At 36.3% G+C, this 25,252-nt stretch overlaps 1 long non-coding RNA gene across 2 annotated transcripts in view; it reads right to left on the reverse strand.

The window, feature by feature from the left end:
* Positions 1 to 5,537: 5,537 nt before the first annotated feature.
* LOC139827910 (uncharacterized) overlaps positions 5,538 to 25,252 on the reverse strand; it is a 41,127-nt gene continuing 21,412 nt past the window's right edge. For both annotated transcript variants that reach the window (XR_011739040.1, XR_011739041.1), the window contains exons 3-7: positions 15,535 to 15,674; positions 10,570 to 14,978; positions 9,892 to 9,980; positions 9,027 to 9,110; positions 5,538 to 5,592 (exon numbers count right to left, since the gene is read on the reverse strand). This is a non-coding gene — a long non-coding RNA (uncharacterized lncRNA). The remainder of the gene's footprint in view (positions 5,593 to 9,026; positions 9,111 to 9,891; positions 9,981 to 10,569; positions 14,979 to 15,534; positions 15,675 to 25,252) is intronic.

A 25,252-nucleotide genomic window follows, 5' to 3' on the forward strand; every position in this document is an offset into this window, starting at 1 on the left:
TTTCTATTTACAGTGCTGGCTGTTTAGGTGTTCATTCATATATACGTATCAGCACCTTCAGATGATAGTGCCACGTAAGATTATGTTTGTTCCTCTTGGATGTTAGTTGGCTTTGTTCCTTCCTGTTAATCTTTCCTCAGATGCTAAGGTTAAGAAAAATCTATTTCTCTGCCTGCTGCATGCCCCATCAAAATTTTTCTTGTCCCATGCCACTTGTACAACCCCGAACTAGCAAAAAGTTTTTTATAAGAAGCCTAGAGGCCATACAATTTCTAATGTCCTGTTGAGAGCCATCTCATTCCCTTTGTTGTGACAAGCATTCCTATTCAAAAACCTGAACGTTGGTAGCAGAGGCAGGTACACAACCCTCAGTTCAGACAAACCAAGAATGAAATCTATGGGTCAGAGGAAACAAGAAGATGGGGTAGGATTTGACTTTTTCTGCTCAACTGCATGCATGATTTAGAGGTCTGATTAGATCTACAAGTGCTATTAATGATCAGATAGCTAACATAATATTCCTTTTTTGTTTCCACTTTTCCCTGTCTCTTTTTTGAATGTTGACTTACGACATTTTTCCTGAAGAAGCTGTTATTACACTTCATCATGTTTAACTTTACTCTTTAATTCCACCCACAATTGAGAGATTAGGAAAGATAATGAGAAGAGTTTTTCACATTTGTAGACCAATACCAAGGCTTGGAAGGTTTGGCTTCCTATCACCTTGTAATGAGGCTTTCTGGGACTTGAAATTACATCTCTTATGGTATGACATGACCTCAGACTAGAGTTTAATTAAAAGGTATGTATTTGTTATTCATAAAAGTTAGGCTGAATATTTCCAAAGAAGAGTGAGGAATACTGAAGACCTATTTTCAGGTCTCTAATTCTTTGATTGCTTTTTGTATGCAAAATGACAACAAAAAAATATGTATTTCCATATATTTTCTTGGAACCCTAGCAAGTCTTCTTGAAGACCATTTATTTGTATCATGAAGATAGCTAATTAACCCCATCTGAAAGAGTTGTTATTTTACTAGGCAACATTGCACTCTATTCACCCTTTTTATCATCTATTAAGGAGAAGTGTTGTCAGTATGGTTCATCTCATACCCATTCTGTTCATAATTGATTGAAGCTTGAACTCTGTAAATCAGTTCAGCTCATAAAAATGAGAAACTGGTAATAGGCAGGCATAAAGTAAACATCACTGCATAAGTTTTTTGTCATATCACTCGTTGCCAAAGCTGTTCAATGAAACTCATTAATGGCAACTCAGTACAGCAGTTTATTTAAGCCTGAACACATGCAGCCTTACAGCTCCTAAAATTCAGTCACAGAATTGTGTTCTTTCCCTTTTTCTATGTATTCTCTGTCACTAAAACAGCAACAACATGAGAAGACCCATGGAATTTTGTATAGTACATTAAGTGGAAGAAAAACAAATCTTCACTGCTTCCTCTGCTCAGTTCCTGTGTCTGCTATCAATGACATGGTATCTAAAAATTGTTGATGATTAAGCTAATTAATTCATTTTATAAAGAATCTTGGCTGGCAAAAACATCTCACTCTTTGTACTTGCTGTGGTTTTTCTCTGTAGTGTTGTAGTTATGGAGAATTATGCAGGTAGTCTATATTTTAGAAGAGCAGGTCAGTGTTTTTGTTAACATCATGTTTTTGGGAAGACTTTTTCTAAAGATTCCATAGGTTGTTTTGATCTTGAACATCAAAATCTGTGCTAGCTGTAATACAGCGGTTAATGGATATCTTTTCCTCACTAACTAGAACAGAGCAAAGTATGAGACACAATGGTTTAATTTGCTGCTGTTATGGTTCCAGGACCACAAGTCCATCTCACATCATAACCAGCTGTGACTCATACATTGCCACTTGCAAACTGTATGGGAATGTAGCAGAAGATCTGGCAAGGAGATTAGTTAAATGTAAATACACTCAAATGACTTGCACCTGTCTGTAGAAAAAGTGCACACATTGCACTAATTGCTTTACTGACCTTGTGTGCTTGAGGAGTAGAACCTCTGTGTTAGATAACATAGGACTATGAGAAACTCTAAGCACCTTATCACTATGTCTGAGATTCCTGCTTTGTTGTGAGAAAGAGTGGGAGGCTGCACCTGCCTGAAGCCTTGAAATACAGATGAGCTCAGCAGGCCCAGCCATCTTCCAGCAGGGCTGAACTTACTAGTGCCTGTGTCCCCGCTGGTGTCACCTCTGCTGGCAGCTTAGGCGTGGCTTTGGAGATCCCCCAATAGAGAGGTAACTAAAATAAAATTTGTTCTTTGCAATGCCCTCGTGGCCTCTGGCTCTTCTTGCAACATACCTGCATATGTGTACACACCAAGTATAGGCACAGCACACATGTGGAGAGGCCCTGGAAGATCTTACATCCTTATTACAAGTGGGCACCTCTAGCTGGAGCTAGAGGCCTTGGTTCCACCAGGAAGGTGGATCCATCAGGGATGAAGGCAGGCACAATAATTAGACATTTTAAAACTTTCTATTTGCAAGTTCTAGAGAAGTGACAAAAGCCAAACATTAAACTCTAGCATACTGATTAGCCCATTTTCCCAAAAGCATATTCTGAGAGACATATTTTGAGGTAATACTAAAAAAGTTAATACAGACTTGTAAAGAGTATTGTTATTTGCATTTTTCATTATGAAATGAATTCTTCACATTACATTATTTATTTATGTATTAGTATACCATATGTGAATCCACCGTATTGTTTATTAATATTTTGCTATTTATTAAAAATATAGAAATAAACAAACAGGAAATTTAATCAGTTATTTAAACAGTTATTGAATCACATCGAGAACTGAACTTCCAGAAAAGTATGTAGGAAGTTTGGAATTTTATCAACTGTGTAATGAGAGGTTAAAAAAGCTGCTAAAGAAAATTATTACTCTTTAATTTATTATATTCAATTTGGAGATCTGTAAAAATGTGAAGATTTAAAAAAATATGAGATTTTTTTCAGATCTAGATGTCTTTAGCTAATTGAAGGTCCCCATTTTTTTTACCCTATTATTAGTGACAATGTAAGGCAAAGTAAAGCAAGGCAAAGGAGAACTTTAAAAAAAAGTTCTTCCTAAAAACAACATGATTTGTATCAATGAAACATCCCATTTGACACATGGTGCATTTCTCTTGGATACTATGAGAAAAACCAAGAAAATTAACTATCTAGATCCAAAAAAAAAAAAAAAAACAAAAAACACTGGACATGAAATTATTTCTCCTTTATGCAATAATGCATGTCTTAGTATACACGTCAACAGTAGGAGTACTTTGTTTCACAAGATGTGAACGCATCTTTTTCATTTCCCACAAAAAATGCTAGTTTGGTAATTCAAAGGTGGGGTTTCTTTCAACTTCCCTCCTACCCGCCTTTTCCATCCTGTTGACAAAATTGCTTTATTTAATGTAAAATATTTACATAGTCACTAAAAAATAAAAGTAATTTCTTTGTCCTATTGGATCAAATATTCATCTGGAAGATGAGACACATGGATTACCGTCTGCCACTCAACCAGACAGGCTCAGAAAAGCTGAGGTACTGTCTGGGTAGGTGGAAGGCTAGTGCATTTATTTACCTGCTGTGTGGAAAGGAAAATAAATGTGTTTCTCTGCTGAGCAACTTATCCAAGGCATGGGATAAAAGAGGAATACCTTTCTCGTAATTAATTTAAGATTTGCTTTCTTGACTCCAATCCAAAAGGTAGATAATTTCACCAGTACTGCTTTGTAGACTCAAAAATGTAAGACGTTACACATTTTAAAAAACCTTTCTTTGAGTGCTTATGTAGACTCTGTTGGTGATCTCTTGCCTTAATATATTCATTTGATTTACAACAGATCACCAAGAAAGAAATGAGCAGGATGGCTAAGGAAAATCCACCTTTTGACAACACTTGAGAGTTGTAAAGAAACAATGTCAGCTCAGAGAAAGAGTGCAAAACCATGAGAGCTGACTTATTATGTGATGCTTCTGGTTACAGCTTTTCCATGATTCACCAAAAACTGCTGCATAAAAATGCAATTTGCCATGTTGGATAAGGGTGAGTGGTACACATGATACAGTAGCCCAAGCCCTGACTGTGGTTGTATTTACTGAAACATTTTGCAGTACGATAGACAATGCTGAACTAACTGATTTAGCAAGCTCAGAGTAACAAGAACAGCAGAGCTTGGTGATACGACTTTAGCATACGTTATAAAAGCCTGCCACAGACACTGGATGTCGGTATAGGCCAAACATTATGCTACTGCTGCCTGTGCTAGTGAGGTGAAAACTAGAACAAATGTGTTTACTGGAGTAAAAAATTCCATCATGGGATTATGAAACACAAAAGGCTTAATATCTACAAGTTGAGATGAGGGGAACGAGAGGTGCTTTCAAGAAATTGGAAGGAAGGTGGAACTAGGACATAACACAACACTTTGCAGCACAGCTTTCTGTCCATGGGAGTGTGATCACAGTAGAGCTGATATAGCCAACTATAAAACTATCTGACCTGGATCCTGCCAAAAAAGCAGTATTTGAGATAAGAGAATATGGAGAGAAAATTGTGCTGGACTCTGTTTGGCTCTGATTGCTATCACAGTTCATCATACTTTCCAGGCAGCTTGGAGAGAAGGTATCCTTGATACAGTTCTGATTTATGCCAGGGGACAAAAAAGCTGCCTACAGATGCATGACCAGAGGAATGCAGAACTACCTTTTTGTCAGACCCAGCCCTCCTAGCCATCTAGCAGGACTAGGCTGATACATGGGCAAGTGTTTGGTGCAGAAGGTTCCCTGCCAGGTGGTGAAAGGAAGAAAAGAAAATACAGGTAGAAAATCTGCACCAAGGAAATATTAGCCCTTGATATAAATTTCTTTAGGAGACACTTGATTAGAAATTCCAATAAACAGTTTTCTTTCATCCACTGTGGCTAGACTGCATACCAGCAAAACAAGTTGCTGACACAGAACTAGAAGTTCTCTTCTTGGATTACTCTTTTCTTTCTGATCTGTATTTCAAAATGGCTATTGCCCAGACTTAAGGTAGCAATGAATGATGCGTGCTACTTATATAGGGCTGCCAGAACCTGGTTCCACGTACAAGCAGTCATGAGAAGTAGTAACTTCTGAAGAACAATGCAAAGAATTTTAGCAGGAGCTTACCTCTCTCTCCATGTTTTGTTTAGGAGTCTGGTGACCCTATACAGTAGGCACCCACTCTTGCTACTCCTAGCAAGATACAAACTTATCTCTGGTGTTGTGGAAAGTTTTCAGGTTCCCTTTATCAAATTCCAAAAGGAGGGAAGGAGATTATGAAAAAAAAAAAAATCCATACTGTCTCAGGCCTAGACAAACATGACAGAGAGAACAGGCTGCCACGTTTCAAAGAAGTCAGATCATTCCTTGGAGATGACCACATTGTCTGAACTTCATGGAGCATACATTGAAATGTACCACGGTGGAGACCTCAGTGTAGATAGCTATGTCACAAGAACATAATCCTTACCTTTTATCTGAATTTCAAATGTAAAAGCACTGTTTCCTCCTTCGAAGATCACATTCTAGGAAACACATACAAGTTTTTATGTATCTCATCTACACCATCAAAAGTATATTTTAGACAAACATAGACTATATTAATATAAATGTCTTGGTGTAAAGATGTTACCAACAGTGGTATCACTATACTGGAACATATTTTTGAAAATTAAAAAGCTGTAAGTAAAAAATAAGGAAAGATATACACATTTACTTCCATCTAAAAAGCAACAACTAATTTTGGCAGTGGTGTCAGGGAAAACAAAAGGTTTGTAGGGAAAGGCAGCAATGACATTCAGCTGCATATTGATAGCCTGAAGACCCAAAGTATACACGTCAGAACAATTTCAAATCTTGTGTTGCATCATTAGTGAAAAACAATAACTAGAGTTTCTCATATGACCGATTTTCTTGAATCACAAAAATGTAAGTAATTTCCACTATATACAATGTATTTAGGTAAGGAGGCACATATTGGTGCTAAAAGTGCATTCAAAGATTTCTGTGGCAAAATTTCTCTCTCTAGTGACTGTAAATGTGTAATGACATTGATCATATTTCCTCTGGAACTGGAGCAAAAAATGGCTGAGAATATGAAAGTTTTGGGGTGTGCCATAACAACATTATTTATTCTTTTGCCTTACTTTCATGGTAATTGAATGTCTTATATTCAGAAATTTTGAATACCCAGTAGCCCTTCCAGTTGACTCAACCCTGGGATACATCTATTAAGACACGTTATCAGTGCTGTCCATAAGGAAGTCGAATGTCTTCTAGCAATGGTACATGATGTGCAAACAATTGTGTTTATCTACAAAACAAATATGATTAAACAAAGAGGACAACTATGAAAGTCAAGAAAAAAAAAATCTGATTCTCTGTCCTTGTCTGTTCCCTTTGTTTTTTACTTCCTCTTACTCATCACTTTCTTTCTAACTCTAGCTGCCTTTTTCCTATTTTTCTTTGATGTCCTTTTATTTCACCTTTCAGTTTTTAATTTCTTAGATGAAGTGATTTCTTTGCTGGGTAATGGAAGTGGTATGTCTTTTGTCAGAATCATTATATATAATTAATGTAATTGAATGTGGTGACATGTCATACATATTGTTGAACTAAATAACAATTAATAGCTGGAGGAAGGCTTTGAAAACTATCTTATATGAAAAGTTTCTAGAGTTATTTCTTTAAAGGGATTTTCATGAACCATCAGTTACTTTTAGTACAAGGTTATAGAGTTAATGGTATGATTAAGTCATTTGAAGCCATGGAGTAGAATGTGAAATGTCTCTCTCAAATTTTATTATGGAGAACATACATAACAGGCTGTATTGTCAGTCCTGCTGAACTTACTTTGTTCTCTCATTCAGCATTAGTAGCAAAAATTTCTCTCTGCTTTCTTCATCCCAGGCATGCACCTTTGCCCCATTTTAAGGTACAGCTTCTCAGCTCTTTGAAAGCAGTTTTTGTTTTTTTAATTTATTTTCTTTTTTAATACTTTATTTCACTACTACAGACATGAATGAAAACTGAGCGTTTTATAATTTGGCATTTTAGCTGACATTGAACTCCAGTAAGTAGACATTCTCAAAAACAGTAAAGAATACACAATGTCAAATTCAGAGATGCAAATACTGTGCTGTAGCATTTCTTGGTAGTTTGAGTGTCTTGCATTGCAGTATTTGTCTGACTCTGTGTTATTATAATCCACATACTAAAATATCATATGGAGGCAAAAGATAAATTAAATAGGGCATGTATACACTTTATTCCTTAGAAGAAGTTGATCTAAGAGGAGGAGTTAAAAGCCATCAAATCACATATCAAGAAAATATTGGCAATAGAGGAAACAGGACCAACACAGACTGTTTTGACTCAGAAGATTCACAGGCAATACTGAATGTAGAAAAGGGAGGGAAGGAGATTTCAAAACTCTAGTGAAAACACCTGAAGAACTGTTAGGAACAATTCCAAAACACTGCGAGTCATCTGTCACAAAAGCATTTTACAGAAGTACCCCTACAGAGGATAAAAACTAGAGGCCAGAAACTTCCCATCTCTGTTGCTGTGGAATAAAAATGGGGTACATGCCCACTTTTATGCACACCAAGCTTTCATTTTATCTAAGGTATAGGTATATAGAAGTGCTCTAAGTCTTGACTTATGCCCAAAGACCATGGACTGCCTAAACACCCTACAGTGGCAGCTACTGCTCTTTGTAGCCACAACCTTCTTGCAACACCTACATGCAGGTCAGAAAGAGACTGGCGACAGGCTGCTCAGGACTAAAGGCAATTAACCAGATTTTCATACCAGTTTAGATGATCAGAATGAAGCAAAACCAACGGATTAAAAATTACCCCCTTAATATTTTTGTTTGCATCATTTTATAATTGACTAAAGCAAGCATTTCCCCTTCTACTCAGTAACAGGACTGTATAAACTGTGGGAGTGGTAGATGTGAGCTTCTCATTATTCAGGATCGACTTTATCAGGAAATTCTCTGAGACTGTTAACAACTTCTCCTTCCTTAGAAATAGGAAGGACAAGTACCTCAGTTGAGCATTGTCTGTGTTTCTTCTAATTGCTTGCTGTGGGCTTTATTTCTTGAACTTCCTTTAATATCTGTTGGCCTCAATTTCAAGGAGAACAATGATGTCCAATATACCCTTAAGGTATAAATGAAACCCATTAAAACCAAAGAAATGGGTCACTGTAAGTTTCTTCAGTATGAGTCAAATTCCCTGGTAGTGTAAATGGGCATCTGTTCCATTCACAGGATGGATTAAAGGACCTTTATTTAAGGGAGTGTTTAGTTTTCATAATCTTTTACTCCCTGAAAAAATATTGTTGATTAACAAAAACAAACAAACAACCAAACACCAAACAAACAAAAAACAAACAAACAAACAAACAAACAAAACAGGGGGGGAGGGGGAAAAAAACCAACACCTCCCCTTTAAAGGAAAATGTGTCTAGTTACATTTGCAACTTTGTTTCATGGTTTTATGTGAAAGGTGAATGAGTAAAATTCTATGTCTGGCTTAAACCATGATGCTTACCTACATCTACTTACATTTGGCTGACCAAAAGTAAGTCTATTGGCACATCAGTGACCTCAGCAGTCAGACGGAGATTTTGCAGATCAGTCTGAAGAGCTGAGCTGCCCAAGTTGCAGTGGAGTTATAGTTCAGCTGACTAAATGCTGATTTGGCTCTAGGCTCTGACTCTTAATGTCACAGTGGCAAGCCAATTTCCTGCCTGCTCTACATCACCATAGTTCCATTAAAATCGATGTCTGAAGTTAATGCACTTTAACTTAGCACTGACCTAGACCAACATTTTTTTAAGAACCAGTCTGAGTGAAGGACATTCTAATTAATTATACATGAATAAGACATGTTTTTACATTGTTAATGAATGCAACCTCGATTCCGTTATATATTTTAAAATACATTACCACATTTTCTTCCTTAGAGGAGTCCATTTTTCACAAACAGCTGATAGAACTTCTTTTCATCTTTAAGGAGTAATCCATCAGCAACTGTGGCAAGCCAAACAGTGGGCTAAATGCAAGTATAAATTTTTGCAGTATTGCCATTTTCACACTTTGTGTCATGTAAATGTATTTAGAACCACAGACTGCCCTTGATCTGTGGACAGTTTCCCATCAACTTCCCTAGGAGCCTCACATGTAAATCAATCATCTCTGCTATTACTACCACAACCATTTAACAATATAACATGGTTATGACAATCAGTATTTTTAGTTCCTATGAAAATTTAATCATGATTTTTTTTTCAAATAAAAATAACTTATTTTTTTAGTTTTAATTTCAGCTGTATCCATTCCTTCCTAAAACCCTGAGCAAAATACATAGGAGCATGCGTTGAATTGAAACAGTTGCATTCCAATATGCTAAACTGCAAGAGAAAGAAATAAACACTAATGAAAACTCTGTATGAAATTAATTTCACAGATGTGTAAAATTAATATACATACAAAACCTTGGCTCTAGGGTATTGGCTATTTGTCTGTTAGTTTGGGGAATTTTTGAATGCAATGCAGTGTTGGATACACCCTAGAAACCAGAAGTCAATGCACAGGAGACTGGTTGTATTATTTATTATAAAACAGCTGGGCAGAGTGTTCTGAAAAGGATCTAGATCAAATGCTGATACCAAAGTAAATCAATTTTTATAGCAGAGTTTTTACTTCATCAAGGAAATTTCACCTGGCCTTGCAAAAAATTCTACAGTTGACTTGAACAACTAATAAATATGCTCCATCACCTATACAATTCATTATCTGACAAATTACTTACATCTGGGTCCTTGAAGCACTGTTATCTGTTGATCTCCTTCTACACATTTATCTCTTCTCTCTCCACTGCCTAAGAGGACCTTAGGAGAACTCAAAAACAGACTCTGCATGTATTTGAAATGAAAGATTTGATAGGATTTTCATTTATGTAATTGAAGCATAAGCTTTTTTTTGTTTGTTTTGTTATTTGTGTTGTTCAGAAGAGGTTTAATCTTTCAAACTGATAGCTAAAACTTTCAACACAGATAGAGATACAATTACACAGTGATAGAAAATAAAATATAGTTTTGAAATCTTAATAAAAAACTGAAGACTTCATTTCCAAACATCACGGACTATCCTAAACCTACATCATGGCTTTGTCTTGGTGGAAAGAAGAGGAAAAGAACTAAAAAGTGGTTATGAAAGTACAGCAATACTGTGTAGAAGAGAGTGAGGAACAGCAGTATCATAAAAAAATACTCAAAGAAAAACCTTTAGAATGTATGTTGGGTAGAAAGGTGTCTAAGCACAGAATATCAAAACGGAAAAGTAATTCTATTTAAATAAATATATGCGTTTCTTTACGGAAGTACAAAGTGTGCAGAAATCAAATAGTAGGAAGACATAAAACAATGTTATGCTTTTTCCAGAAGAAAAAAAAACGCAGTGCTTGAATTTATTAGAAAATATCTACTACCTTTCTTCTGGAGTTCACAGTTTTGTTTTCTGAAGTCTTACTCAGTTATTACAGCAGACTTGCAGAGTTCCAGGGCTACTATACACCAACATTTCCACACACTTCAGCTTTTTTCCCTGGCAAAAAGAAAGAATACACATTTAGCTGGGAATTCAGAACAGGTTACTGGCATCTTTGTATCCTAAAGAAATGGACAAAAGATGTGCACAATAGACCTGACAGGTCCTGGGTATATCAGATTCTCTTGGCATATACTATTGCATATGCACACATACTCTTTTCTTGGAATCCTTTATTAAATATGACAGATGAGTCAAACTCACACTACAACAATATTGCCCTTTTAATTCTTTATTTTTCCAAAAATTATTTATGAGTTAGAGCACTGGACAGAAAACGGTCAACTGCTGAATATCTCAGATGCAAGAATGATTAGGAATATAAAGGAAGAGTTCATTCATTAAAATGATTACAACTACCATTCCAAAATATTGATGCAGTAGTATGTAAGACTGAAAGGTAAAGTTTCTTTAAGATGGGGGAAAAAAACAATCCCTTTCATATCAAGGATTTAAAAAAAAATAGTTGAAAATAAGAGGAAATTGGACCCAAATCTTAAAATATTTGGGTAACAACAACAACAACAAAAAAAAATAGCAAAGATACACTCATGGAAATCTAAAACAGAGAAACCAGGATCATTTTAATAAGTAACTGCCCTATTGCTCATGACCCAATAGAATTAACTATTTACATATCTAATATACAGCAGAGACAGACCACAGACTGTCCATAAAGTTTCTGGAAGACTTTGGTAACTGACTTCTGAAACAGAAAGTAAGGCAGAGTTACAGAGAAGGTTTTACTTTATCACTATATCTGATAACTAGAAGGTGAGGTTTTTATCCTGATTTAGCATCTGACGATAGATTGCACACTCTACAGAGGTGACCATGAAGTGATAGAGGGCATGATTCATGGGAAAAGAGGGAAGTTAAGTATGAAGACAGAAAACATAAAGCTTCGAGATGTCAGATCAAAATGGACTCAAAAATTCTTGCGTAAACTTCATGGGACATATGAAAAGGATAATTCAGAAGTGGCTAATCTCTAAGAAATTATGCTAAATCCATAAATTAAAGTTCCCCCAAAGAAGAAGAATGATAAGCATACTAAGAACAAAGCTGTAAACTCTTCATTGACACAATAAGGAAGCACATAACAAATGAAAACAAATTGGTTTTATTCAAAGAGGTATAAAATTGGACAAAAACATACAGACATGTAATAGTTAGTCAAAAAGATGAAGGTATAAAATGCCATCAAGCAAGCTGAAAGCTATCAGGATACATTAAGGACAATAGGAAAGTACTTTCCAAGTCCCTAGAACAAAAATAATGAACATATTTAAAAATGGAAAGTTATCAAGAAATACGGCTCAGAAAGTTGAGATATGTTTTGGTTTTGGCATTAGTTTTCACTAAAAAAAACTTCTATGAACAAGTGGCTAACACAATAAAATAAGAAAGTAGTATCATAGACAGCAGGAAAAAGCACCATGTTTTAAGAATTTGGAAGACTATAAGGGTATAGGTGCATCCAACACAGACATGCCAAGAACAGATCATGTGAAATCAGCTTAATTACCTCCTGCATCACAAGGCACAGGCAGTGGCAATAAAAATGGTTCTGACATATTGAAAAAAAAAAGGTTTAACACAAAGAAAATAGTCACTAAGACCATGTGCAATGAATACTCTCAGAAAGTTAACTGCAGAAATCCAGGCTGAAGGACAACTTGTTGGGCAGTAGCTCCTAAAACGAAGGTCTATGAGATACTGAATGTGTTAACAATTTCAGAAAATGCCAACATCATCCTGTGAGGATAGCCCAAAGGATACGTGAAATAATCCCTCTCTCTCTTCAGAACTGGAAGAGCCTTGGCTGTAGCATTCTGCTAAGTTTTGAGCTGTCACCTAAGAAAAAATATGAATCTCTTCACTGAAGTTCAGAAGAGAGCAACAAGAGTAATCAGACACCATAACTCAAGAGAGAGTTCAATTGGATAAAGCCTGTCTAGCTTGAGAAAAAAGGTAGAACAATCAATGTTCTCAAAGCATGTAGTAGAAATCAAATAGAAAATGAAATAGTATTTTCTCCTTTCCAAGACGGAAAAAGAAGTACAACTCAGCAAGATCAAGGTTAGATTTCAAGGCAGGCTGCATAAAGAGAGCACCAGGAAAGCACAGACTAAATTTTCTGGAAATCTTCATCTTTACAGGCTTCCAGCAATAGCCCAGATGAATACCTGCCAGAAAGAAAATAAGTACATCTAAGGAAATGGACTAAAACTCCCCTTCCATTCAATTTTCCTTTGACTTTCTTTTACTGAATCTCAACCTCGGCACCCTACACTTTGTTTGGTAATGAAAAAAAGTTTAAAATGACTGAGGTTCTACCTCTACCTCTAGGTGTGGTGTACAGCTGTTGACAGAGCATATATTTTCCTAAGAATATTGCTTAACAGCAAGCTGGTTTGTTCATGTTCACAATAGTTAGAATAATAATTTGGATTTCATACTACTAAAATACAGAAACTATTTATCTGCTTTCAGTGTTAATCAGGAACGTAACCAAATAGCTAAAAAACATTCACCTTTTCTTCTTGAAGTCTAGTTAAGTTTTCATCTAATTTCTGTTGTTTGTCATTTCCAGGTCTCCACATTTCCTACATCATCTATGAACACTAACAACATTAACAACTCTAACACAATTAGAGTATCAGATGTCTATGGTTGAGTTTGTGTTCAGAATTGATTTTTAATATATGTTCATCACTACATGACTTCAAATTTTTCAACTTTAACACTCTGAGAAACACAGGACTTTGTAAGGATAGAAGGGAAAAGCATCTATCCAGTTTTATACTTTTATTGCTGCTTTTAGAAGGATGATCATACATTTCTGCTAACACGACTAGAAATCCATGAGTGGAAATCACACTGGAAATCAGAATAACCAGAATATTTCCCTATTCCCAAAGGGAAGTTTGGCTTCCTGGGCATCCAACTCTTTGGTGAAACTGTATTGAGATCGGTAAAGCTATTCCTTCCTAAAACTGGCCTGACACTGTCGAGTCAGAACGATTAATAAAAAAAGGATTTACTGCTAAACAGTAGTGTCTGAAACGGCTTTAGTATTAGAAATTCTGGCAATTCAGTATTCCTTACCCGGGGTTGCGTAGGATAAGGACAATAATATCTGCATGATATATCATTTGCATACTTATTTTATGTGAAGCATCCATCACTGACCATCACTAGAACAGGATGTGGAAATCACTGAAGAATTATTCTGTTCTGGAACAACATTCCTTACATGCCCACATGCCTTACATGCTCTCGAGCAGCTCACCTTTAGCAAACACCTCCATACCTAAAAATAAACTCATAAGCAAATGTTTGCAGAAGTGGCACAGAAGAAAACTGTTGGTTTTGGTGTCAAATTTCCACTCTTTGCTAACATATAAACATGATTATTAACATAAGAAACTGAAGCTTCAGTACAGGCTGCTATTATAAAGTTAGTCTTCCTGAAGATTTTAAAATAGTTCTTGCTTACTTACACAAACTAAAAGAAGTGAAAACTATGTTGTTGTAGCGTGTGGTAAGACATTGCAGAATGTGTTATTGTGCAATGCTACACAGTGATCTCAGACATCTAATGTGAAACTGCTAGTGATATTATTGAAAAGCTTAATTTTTCATCTTAATTCCAGCTCTGGATTCATTTGATGTTCTTCTATGGTCTCAACAGCTTCTGATGTGTTGTAGAAATGATCTCACACCTTTGTGATGTCCTGTCAAAAATCATAGTAGTTTCATAATACATCATCCCTAGTGGTCAGTGTCTGAAAACAAGAAATGACTTTAAATAGGGTCCGTTAGCAGATTTTCGTTGTTTGGGGTATCATCTGTGAGTAGCAGAAGTGACAGCATTTGCCTAGTAAAATGGTTATTCCAAAAACCAAAACTTATTCCACTGAGCAAAGCTTTGCAGTAGCATTACCTCATTTTAAGCTATTATAGTTCAATTTAAGTAAAGTAATTCTTTACGTCAGTTCAGATTTCACATAGAACTATAGAATTGTTCCATTTTCATGGACATTTTTAGGTCTTTCACCCCTTTTAATTTTGTCAAAGTTTGAGTAGCCTGTCTCAGAACTTTTACAATAAGAGGGGAAAAATTAACCAGTGCAGAACTGGTGAAATTGTCAAAAGCAGTCCCTGTTGAGTTTACTCAGCTTGCACAGATGAGTTGTCCCAAAATGCCTTGGAAAATCAGGAATTCCTTGACCTTCAGGAGCTGGACTAGATGATCCTTGTGGTTCCCTTCCAACTCAGGACATTCTGTTGATAAGATTTTTTACTCATAGGTTACTCATTCACTTACAGCAGAAAGACTTACCCTCTACCTGTATTCTCCATATATCCTGACTATTTTTGACTGATGGAAGCAGATTTAAACTTTTTCTGGCAGTTAGATAAATCTCTTGGCACCTCCTAAATCAAGGGAAAGCATATGTGCTCTCCACTTAGGACACAGGTTCACTGACCGTATCTTGTTAAAGCTGAGAATTTTGCCAAAACAGTGAATCTTAACTGCCACTACCAGTATAACTTGGCTGCAATTTGTTCACACTTTCAGAGGGATATTCATAGAGCTGTCTCTCTACATTGTTGCAAGAAAAATACAGACTTGCTAGATAGTTCAATTTTTTTTTTTTTTTTTTTTTAATGCAAAAACTGTGCGTCTGCAGCAGATATAAACTGCACTTCAGAACAAGAATTTGCTCCTCTGGGCTTTTAAGTTACTCCAGAAGTCAAAGCTAGTCTTGCTTCTTTTGCCATTAATAAGTCTTAGCAACTACTTAAATCTTGTGGTCAGGTAAATGCAATTTCTTACCTTGCTGTTTCACGTTCTTGCCTGTACACATATCATTCCAGACTTCTGAAGCAGAACAAAAGATACTCGGACAACATCACATTGAGAGACTTAGTTTTGCTTCCCATATTTCACTTGCCTCTGGCTGCTGATTGCTGAAACTGCAGCTTAAAGTTAGTATCAGAAAGCTTTTATTCAGTTTTCATATTTAGATTTTATACATGTTCTGAAATTATTAACAGATTGATTTAGTTTTCACATGATCTCTGATTATTCTTCTAAGCTATTTTCCCACAGGAACTGAAGATTAAAGTAACAGATGAGGTTCTTTCAAATTGATTTCCGCTTTGAGATAAAGTTTCCAATGAATAAGTTCCAAATGAAAATACAGTGTTACTGTTAAATTCTTGGACTTAGCTGATGTATATGCTTCTAAAGAAATGAAATCAATGGGACAAGTGTCAAGACCTTATAATTTAGTTATAGAACTTGTCCTCCCGTTACATTGTAATATTTCTTACTACAGGTTATCTATCAGTCATCCTTTTACAAAAATAAAAGTCATCTTGAAACTAGAAGACACACAATGCTACCTATCTGAGGACAACTCTTTTCAGCATATTTCTCTTTTCTTACCCTCATTTTTTCCTATTACTGATCCTAAATATTTTCAAATTTGATTGATGGATTTCCACATGGGAACACTTTTTGGGCTTGTATAAAGCCTCATTAAAGTCAACAGATGTCCCTAGGCATAGTAGATTCTGTCTACATCAAGCTCCTTTTTGGATTAGTTTCTTGGAGCAAATACCAGTATTTTCAAATTTGTATGCCTAGAGCGAGTAATTTATATACAAGTGGCACAATTTCCAGAAGGACCAACAACAAAACACACCCAGGAAAGCTTATGTGAAACTCAAATCATTTTGAAAAAAAGTAGACATTATGTATCTGCGTGAGCACCAGTGAAAACAAAATTGGAATACTACAGGTCATTCTGCACTTTAGAAGGGAGATTGACAGACTGAAAAGACATCATAGAACAACACAAAATCTTAGTTGAGGTACAAATGCAATAAGACATAATTAAAGAGGCAAGTCCATTTGCTACATCAAGAGAGAAGCCCAAGACATTAATTAAAGTATTGGAATACCTCCAAGAAAACACAATACCAGCCTTTTATAATAATAGAAAAAGAGTGCTTTAACAGGAAAAAAAAAATAAAATAAAATAAAATAAAGCAGCCCCAATGCATTCTTTGAAAATCTGGATATTAAATCCACACAACTTTATATTAAAAATGAAGGTACACATATACATCATTATGAGAGTGGTTAGTGAATCAAAATAAATTACTGAGGTAAAGAACAATTCTCCATCTCTTGACAACTTCATTTCAAGTTTCAAGACTGATTGCCTTTCTTTAAAATATACTTTAACCAAACAGAAATGTGGCAGTTTAACACAAGTGTAATTTGAGGAAACTGTGTGGTCAATGGTTCTATCGTTGGATCATATGGGCATTTCTACATTTTAGAAATCTGTGAAAATGTCTCTATAACAGACGTTATATCCCCACTTCTGAAATTTTGCTCTTTAGGTAGAATAACGAGTGATAAGATATAAATGTAGTACACGCTTCAGAAGAAAAAAGTGGAATGACATTTGGGATACTAATAAATAAATTCTAGTCATAATTGTAGCATGGAATTTGTGTCTAGGTACCTAAATTGAGCTCTTTTTATTGATTACTTCTTTTTAAAATTTGAAATATATTTTTAAGGAAAAAACATCATTACTAACTTTTGGTACATGAAATGAACTGAATTCCCTGAAATTGTCTGGGGTGACAACAGTGGAGAGGAAGTTTGGCATTTACTTCTCCATTGCATGTGTAGTGACATCAAACCTCTCTGTAAATCAGCTAGCCTCAGGGCTCCTTGAGAGGGACCACCCCCACCACAGAAAGGCTGCTTCAGTGTGGGAGGCAAGGTCTGTGGAGAGATGTAATACTTTTATTAGACCAGCTTAGGCTTGGAGTGAATTCAGTCTTCCATGGAGACTGCCAACAAGGGAGTCAATTAATACCTGTTGTGATGATGGATTCTGTGGAGTGGACAACCAAGGGATCACCACTGTGTTCCTCAGGTCTCCTTCCCTTACGGACCTCTTTTTCCCAGTGGTTAACTTCAGAGTAATTAATGGTAATGCAGCTTAAGTGCCTTCTGTGATGCACGATGGGGCAAAATTAAATCCCTTGTGGACTGCAGGCAATCAGATTCCCAAACTAATTCTCAGGATAGAAACAGCTAGATTTTCAGTTTCTGTTAGTTTAGAAACTATACTGTACTTCCATGATTTAAATGTAGATGCAGGTATCCTGACGTACCAGTAAGACCCAGCAGGTTCTGTATTGCTAGTGATTCTTTGATTCTGTGAAACGGGTGCTAATATGAGCAGGAAGAAAACCAGACATTTTTAGAAGTCTGACTGAGTTAATAGTCAGCTATTACAGTTTATATGAAATGAAACATTTTCAAATCAATCAATATCGATGTAAAAAGTACCTTGTTTGCTCTTATTTGCTACTGCATGGTGTATTTTCTTGTGTTTATTTTAAAAGCTTTCTTTTCATTGAAGGCATGATTTTGCTTTCTTAATTAACACGGAAATGAGAGAGTCCTAATTCTCAGGGCCCTGTTGAAGTCATTCTAAGAGTGTAAAAGCAATTTAGCCAAACTTTTGCTGGTGTAAATTCACTGACACCAGCACGGTTTACACCGAGACCTAATCCTGCCTGATGAAGGTGCACAGCACATGTGAATTAGAAAACAATACCTTAGCTTGGAAAAAAACACTGTGAGGCCATCTTAGGTGAAATATGTCTTCTGTTCCCTTGTTATTCTTCTAGGCATCACTGAGAAAGAAACTTCCCTATAAGCCCATTATGGAAAGTGATTATTTTGCCTGCTTGGACTTTCTCCCAAATTCATTGTACTGTACTGTGCATTCACAAACCATGAGAGAAGGATGACCAATGAGTTTTCTGCTGTTCAGCAGAACTAGGTTGTTTCTTGTGCTTGGGCTCTTCCAGCTGTGAGGAAATATTGCCTCTAGACATGGGCACCGCACATGCCTGGCAGCCACAGGCAGAGAGCAGCCAGAGATCCATCTGCTTCATTTCACCAAAGCTTTGGAAAGTCAAGATGGCAGATGCTGCTAAAAGTGGGTACGAAATATGTGGGGCAATAGCTTGGTGGGTCTGCTGACCTAAGGGAAAACATTTTAGAATATTCAAGAACAATAATTTTCATCCAGAATTTTACAGGCAGAGACAAAGCTAGCCTTTCCTTTCTTCATCAGTGGCAAAAGAAAGGATATTAATTCATCTCTCTTAGCTTCCTCCATGATTTCTAATTCTCTTAATTCATTTCCCTTCACCCTAGAGAAGTTGAAAGAGACTCTTGATTTATTCTGAATACTTAATTGACTGTTTCTGCACTACTGAGAAAACTGCAGCCAAAAGGGCTGGTGAACAAATGGGCTGAAATGAATTAGACACTTTTGCATCTTTCCAGAGATCCTGGAAGAAGAAGATGGACCAGAGAGAAAAAAAGGGAATATTTCATAAAATTAAGAGCAGGATAGGAAGAAGGTTACCAGAGGGAAATATGTTTTATTAAGCATAAAATTGTACCATTGTTATTAGACCAGGTTCAGAAATGCACAGATAAATATTTTCCACTGTGAGGAAGACTGGTGGTGTGGTATGAATCATCATTTTTCACAAAAATAGGTTACTCTGGGGATCACAGTCCACAAAGAATGGTGAGAGAATACATTTTTCTGGAGGCCAGAATATTTTTGAACCCACAGATGTTGCTTTAGTAGATTCAGGAATTCCCATTGGGCTTTTGTCACTGCTTCAGTTCTACCATGGGACACGCACTCTGACAGGCTGGCCCCCTCCATATGGAAGTCGTCCTTGTGAATGTTACCTTCATACTTCTCTGAATTCTCTCCAGAAAGGGTTTCAGGTCACAACATTTTACAAAAAAAAAAAAAAAAGATCAATACAGAATGAAATTCAGATTTTCTTTTTCCAGACAGAAATGGAAATAACATTAGTCACAATCATTAAAAAAAAAAAAAGTTTAAAAAAATAGGTATCATAGAGCAGGCTTTTTTTCCTATAGTAAAATAGGTCAGAATGTTTCTTTGAATTTAAAAAATTAATTATAATCTACACTATGATATTTTCGAATTTGCTTCAGGTTAAAAATATGTCCAGTATTGATGACAAAGAGGTCAACAAAAGTCCCTTTTCTTTCCCTACGTCTCATCCCACACTTCTACAGTTTTGGATATTGACACTTTCCAAAGCTCTATTCAAACCAGGCACTGAGTTTCTTTGACACATTGAAAAGACTTCGTTTAACATCATCTGGGAAAAGTGTGTTTTCATTCTCAGAGCAGTAGTTCTTGAGACTGAGAATCAGCATGATGTGGGTGGCTCACTGAGGCACAGAGCTCTCCACTGCCCTCACCTTTGTGCTGTCAGCAGCAGTGACCCATCAGACGTCAGCTCATGTAGCTCTGAAGAGCAGAGCACAGAGCAGCTGGTCAGGCTCCCTGGTGGGGGGACACGGGCAGGTGGGTAACAGCCGCAGCTGGGCCCAGACATTACAACAACAATCAGCTCCAGCATCATCCTAAACTGCATCATACTACAGGTTTCATACTCATACCTCACCCTTTAACTCTTCCTCAGTTCTGTAATAATGATCTGTGGCATAAATATGACCCAGTAAGTCTATTGTTTGAGGTTATCCATCACAGATTACTTCCCTTTTTAAAAAAATGAACAGGAAGTTTTACTTATTTGCCTAGTGACCGAAATAGTGGCAGTAAAAACAAGCAAAGAGTCAATGAAGGTACTCATAAATATCCACAGTTCTTCCTGAGTGACTCTTTTTGAAGGTGAAAACAAGCAGAGATGAAGGGGAATTCTGCTGTTCCTTCTTGTTTCAGAAAAAAAAAAAAAAAAAGTATTTTGCCTAAGTCAGGACTAGAGAAGTCTGGAATGTAACTACTTACGACATTTATTGATAGGAACATAGTGAGGGGCTGATTGAATACTGAAAATACCTTCTGCAAACAACCAAAATAATCAAAGCAGCAAGGATTTAAACAATTAAAAAATAACACCAATTCTCACAGAAGGACTAGCAGCAACTAAACTCACTAGGAAAGGTGTATTTTCCATCTTCTTCTGCTAGGTGTTTGTCATAGATTACATGCTTCACTGTTTCCATTAGAAATTCCTTCTCCCTATATTTAATTCCCTCCCCACTTGGATGTCGTTTGAGAGCACAGTTCTTTACACCTCAGTGGATCACCAGAAGACAGAAAAAATCCATTCTGGTGAGGAATTAACTTGGTCCTTTGGGAAAAAGATGGGCTCAGGAGAACCAAAATAACAAACAAGCCATTCTATAGAAGCTTCTGCTGAGAAGACTGGGGGAAATCACTCAGGACTCAGGTAAGTCAAGAGTAAAATACACTTTGTGTTATTAAGCCTGAGAATACTGAAAACACAATAACATGGGCCAGATTTGGAGAGGATCTTTTCAAAGGGAAAAAAACAGGATCCTTAATTAAACAATTCAGAGGAAGTCAGCAAGGAGATCATTAGGACAATTTCTAATTAAGTGGTCCTTGTCCAGAGAATTGGGAATACATTATCTCTCTAAGGATACTAAGGATTCAAGATAAGAAATTATTATTAAAATCACACAAAAATTCAGAGATAGTATGATTGTCCCAAGAAAATTTGATCTAAAACTACATGTACAAATAAGTAAGCTAAAATAATTGCCTCCATTTATTTATTATTTATAAGCTGCACTTTGCAGAAAAAGCTTCTTAATAGATGTGTGACATTAAGCGGCATGATTCTTTATCATTTTAGTAGAATTATATTTTCAGTTCACAACAACCAGAACAGAAAAACAAAGAGTTAACATTTGGCTTGGTTTTTAGTTTGCCATTGTTGTGCTATATACATATAAGCATATCTGTACAGTTAAAAGTCCTTTCAGAACAACTAATTTTAAAACTTGATAAAGTTTGCACAAATTTCGGGACATCAATCACTCCTTCTTTGGAAATTCAAATCACATTACCCACATGTATTTTACTGATGAAAATAAGCTACTTCTATAGATCCCAGATTCTGGATAGTTTAACCATGAAAAATGGCTTTAAGATCTCCCTAAATTAACAGCCAAAAACTGTCTACAGTGAAAAACATACAAAACAGACTTTCATTTTTTCTGTTACTTTTCAGAGGCAAGTAGCAAGCAAAGGAATTCCCAGAATTTGCTGGTGGTGCAGCCCCCCTGGCCCTTTGGCCTGGCAGAAGGGCTCCTGGGAGAGGACCTATCAAAACTTTTCCGCAGGGCAGCAGGACTCCTGTGAGCCTTCCAGCTGGATTGACGACCTTGGTCACAGCGTGCCAGGGGCTGAGGTCAGCTCTGTGCTTGCAGGCATCACTGCCCAGCCAAAACAGACAGATGGTCATGTGGGGTCAGGTAGTGCAGATGAATTTCACTGTCAGTGACAAACACTGTCAATGAAGAATAAGAAATATGTCTCTAAAGGAGAAAGTGATTCAGGAAAAAGTCAGTTATCTTCTCCTGAAAACTGCTAAACAGTACATTTCAGGTTCCAGGTTTTCTTCTTCAGTTTTGTGAAATTAGCTAAATACTATTGTATTTAATGGGAATAAATTCCATGGTGGAAGGAATGCTTTCACAGACAGGGCAAAAAACCTGACAGAGTCAGAATGTTTATCCAGACACGTAACTGCATGTCAAAGCTCTTCCTCACAATTTGCCATCTTTTGAATTCCCAAACTTATACATGAAAGAACATGTGCCTTGAGGTTTTCAGTCTCAACATCTTCATAAATACTAATGTAATCTAAAATTAATTAATGATGAAGAGCCTGAGAGGCTTATCAGACTTAGTCTGCAATATCAGAAAGAGAAGCTACCACATGCTGGCAGCAAGGTAACATGGAGATGAACATGCACATGAACAACAGCCATGCTGTAGCTAATATACCAAAGCTTGTTATCTCAAAGTTCCTAAAGCATAAAAAATTGGTTATATTTTCAGATAGAAAATGCTGCCTTCTTTCTAGAAGGCCTAAAAATTCACTAATGTCTTTGAAAATCTTAGTAACTTGGTGTATTCCAGATTTCTGTGTGACAATTTGTGCTATTCAGAGTATTTATCTCTACAGAACTACATTAATCTCCTGGAGACTGCCTTACAATAACGTAAGAGAGAGATATATTAACTACATACTCCTTCTCCTCTTACCTCTGGTAAATACAATTTTTTTCCACCAGTAAGTAAGCCTTCTCCAACACTTTAATGAATGTACTCACATTTTTTCCTTTCACACATAAAGAAGAAAATAAAAGAAAAATAATTACATAAGTATCGTTTCCTCATCAGCTCACCTGCAGAGAGAATTTTGACAAAATCTCAGTTATTGACAGCTCAGCATCTACAACAATACCGGCTTAGACAGAGAATTGTGGGAAAAATGCTGTCTGTTAAGTCAGAAGCTGATTTTCTTGTTATTTTTTCAATAAGACCTACTTCACAGGGCAGTTCCTTCCTGTCTTCAAGTCTCTTTCTCTCTTGAGAAGATGCCTCGATTATTTTTTAACTTCCAGATCATTTTCATTTTTGGAAATGACTTTTTAATGACAAAATATTTAAAGAGTACCTGAATGTTACCACCCTTGTTTTACAAACAGAAAACTGTTACATCAAAAAATTGCATAGCCAAGGAAAGGTCTTGCACCATAGCCAAGAAGACCTACATCCTCATTTCCAGGGTAGTGTTTGAATATCTCTCCCTCATCTCACTGCCTCTGTTTCAAGAACAGCTTCAATCTGAGATTGCACTTATTCATCAGTTAATATGAAAGCAAGATTACACATTAAACATTTTGTTATTGGCAAAATGCTCCCCTCCCTCAAAAACACAAAATGTAGATACAAAAAGGAAGGGGATTTATCAGACATCCTGAAAGTCGTATTCCATGTAGCTCAGAATCCAGACCACTGTCAATGGCTAAAACCTCCCTTGTCTGCATCCCACCTCAGGTACTCAGCATACTCCCTGCCAGTACATGACGAGAGGAAGCACACCATAAGTTTCAGCAACATACATCTCACAATTTGAACTTGAAAATTATTCCAGATCAGAATTATGTCTTGCACAGGCTGTTACTGTTCTTTAGTAGTAGTCTTTCATGAGAAAAGCACTTAATCATACAATTAAAAAAAAAAAAAAAGTTTAAAAATTTCAAATGTTCCCTTTTAAAAATAAAGAAGTAATTGTATTAATCTATTTAATAAAAGTTCAACATTTGAACAGTCTTAGGTCATTTTTATTTTGACTGCATACCAGATGGGCTCTAATCACAGTCTTCCGAGGATGTGATAGGTCCTGGTATTTGGTATTTAATACAAATTGAATATGTTCCTTCTAGAGGAACTACTCCTGTCTAAAAAATATGCTACATTATGTGAATGCTCAAATGATAAGCCATAATCTTCAAATAAAATAACATGAGTTTACCTTCTTAGATCCTGCAGCAATTCAATTGCATTTAGATATTCTATTTCAAAATTTAATCCTTACATGTTAATTAAATAGTACAACCAGTTACAAGATAGATCAAGTATGAAAGGTTTCAATTAAGATTGCTATCTTCTTCACTGTGACAACTGACTTAGCAGGGAATTGCTGATCACAGGGAAAGTATTTCAGTGACTGCTGAGTGTGCTTAATTTGTTTGTAAAAAATACACAAACAAATAAAAAACCCAAACAAAAACAACCAACAAAAAACCCCAACCAAACAACAAACAGAAACAAAAAAGCCCCCTCCTACAAGTGAAGTATATAAAAAATGTTACCCATTTGTGAGTAGAAATTCAATAGAAAATACTATTATTATTAAAAAACAAAACAAACAAAACAAAACAAAAACCAAACATGTTGCAAAACATAACTTTAACTTGTTAGGAATAAACAGATGTTTTTGAAAGACCTGTAAAGTCCCTTGTGGAAAACATTAATTGACATCTGACTTCAGTGTCAGATGTCAGTTGAAGCATTAGAGGTTCATAGGTCAACAGGCAATTTTTAGGTTAGTCAGTGGGAGAGGCTTGCACTAAACAGAATGTCTCTCTTTTTCTTCGTCTTTTGTTAGAATGGGGTAAAAGAAGAAAATTACTACCAAGAGCATTTGCAAGGCAACGAAAAATACAGCTGGACTGAAAGGCTTGGTGAGTGTTGCTAAAAATTTGTGCTTGGTAAAATGTTGGCAGAGGTTGGCCAGAGAGGTGGTAGATGCCCCATCCCTGGAAACATCCAAGGTCATGCTGGACAGAGTTCTGAGCAACCTGATCTAGTTGCAGATGTCCCTTCTCAGTGCATGGGAGTTGGACTAGATGAGCTTTGCAGGTCCCTTCCAACCCAAACTATTCTGTGATTCTATGATTCTGCGATCCTGTGCTGCAAGAGTAAGGGTGGCTTCACTAAAATACTATTTAATCATTTACACCTTGAGTACCACACAGTTTATATTTTCTTGCAATTTGATGCTATTTCAGAGGAATAAACTCTAAGAAGTTTCTCTAGGAGATC

Source organism: Patagioenas fasciata, chromosome 4 (genome assembly GCF_037038585.1).
Source record: "Patagioenas fasciata isolate bPatFas1 chromosome 4, bPatFas1.hap1, whole genome shotgun sequence".
Taxonomy (NCBI): Eukaryota; Metazoa; Chordata; class Aves; order Columbiformes; family Columbidae; genus Patagioenas; species Patagioenas fasciata.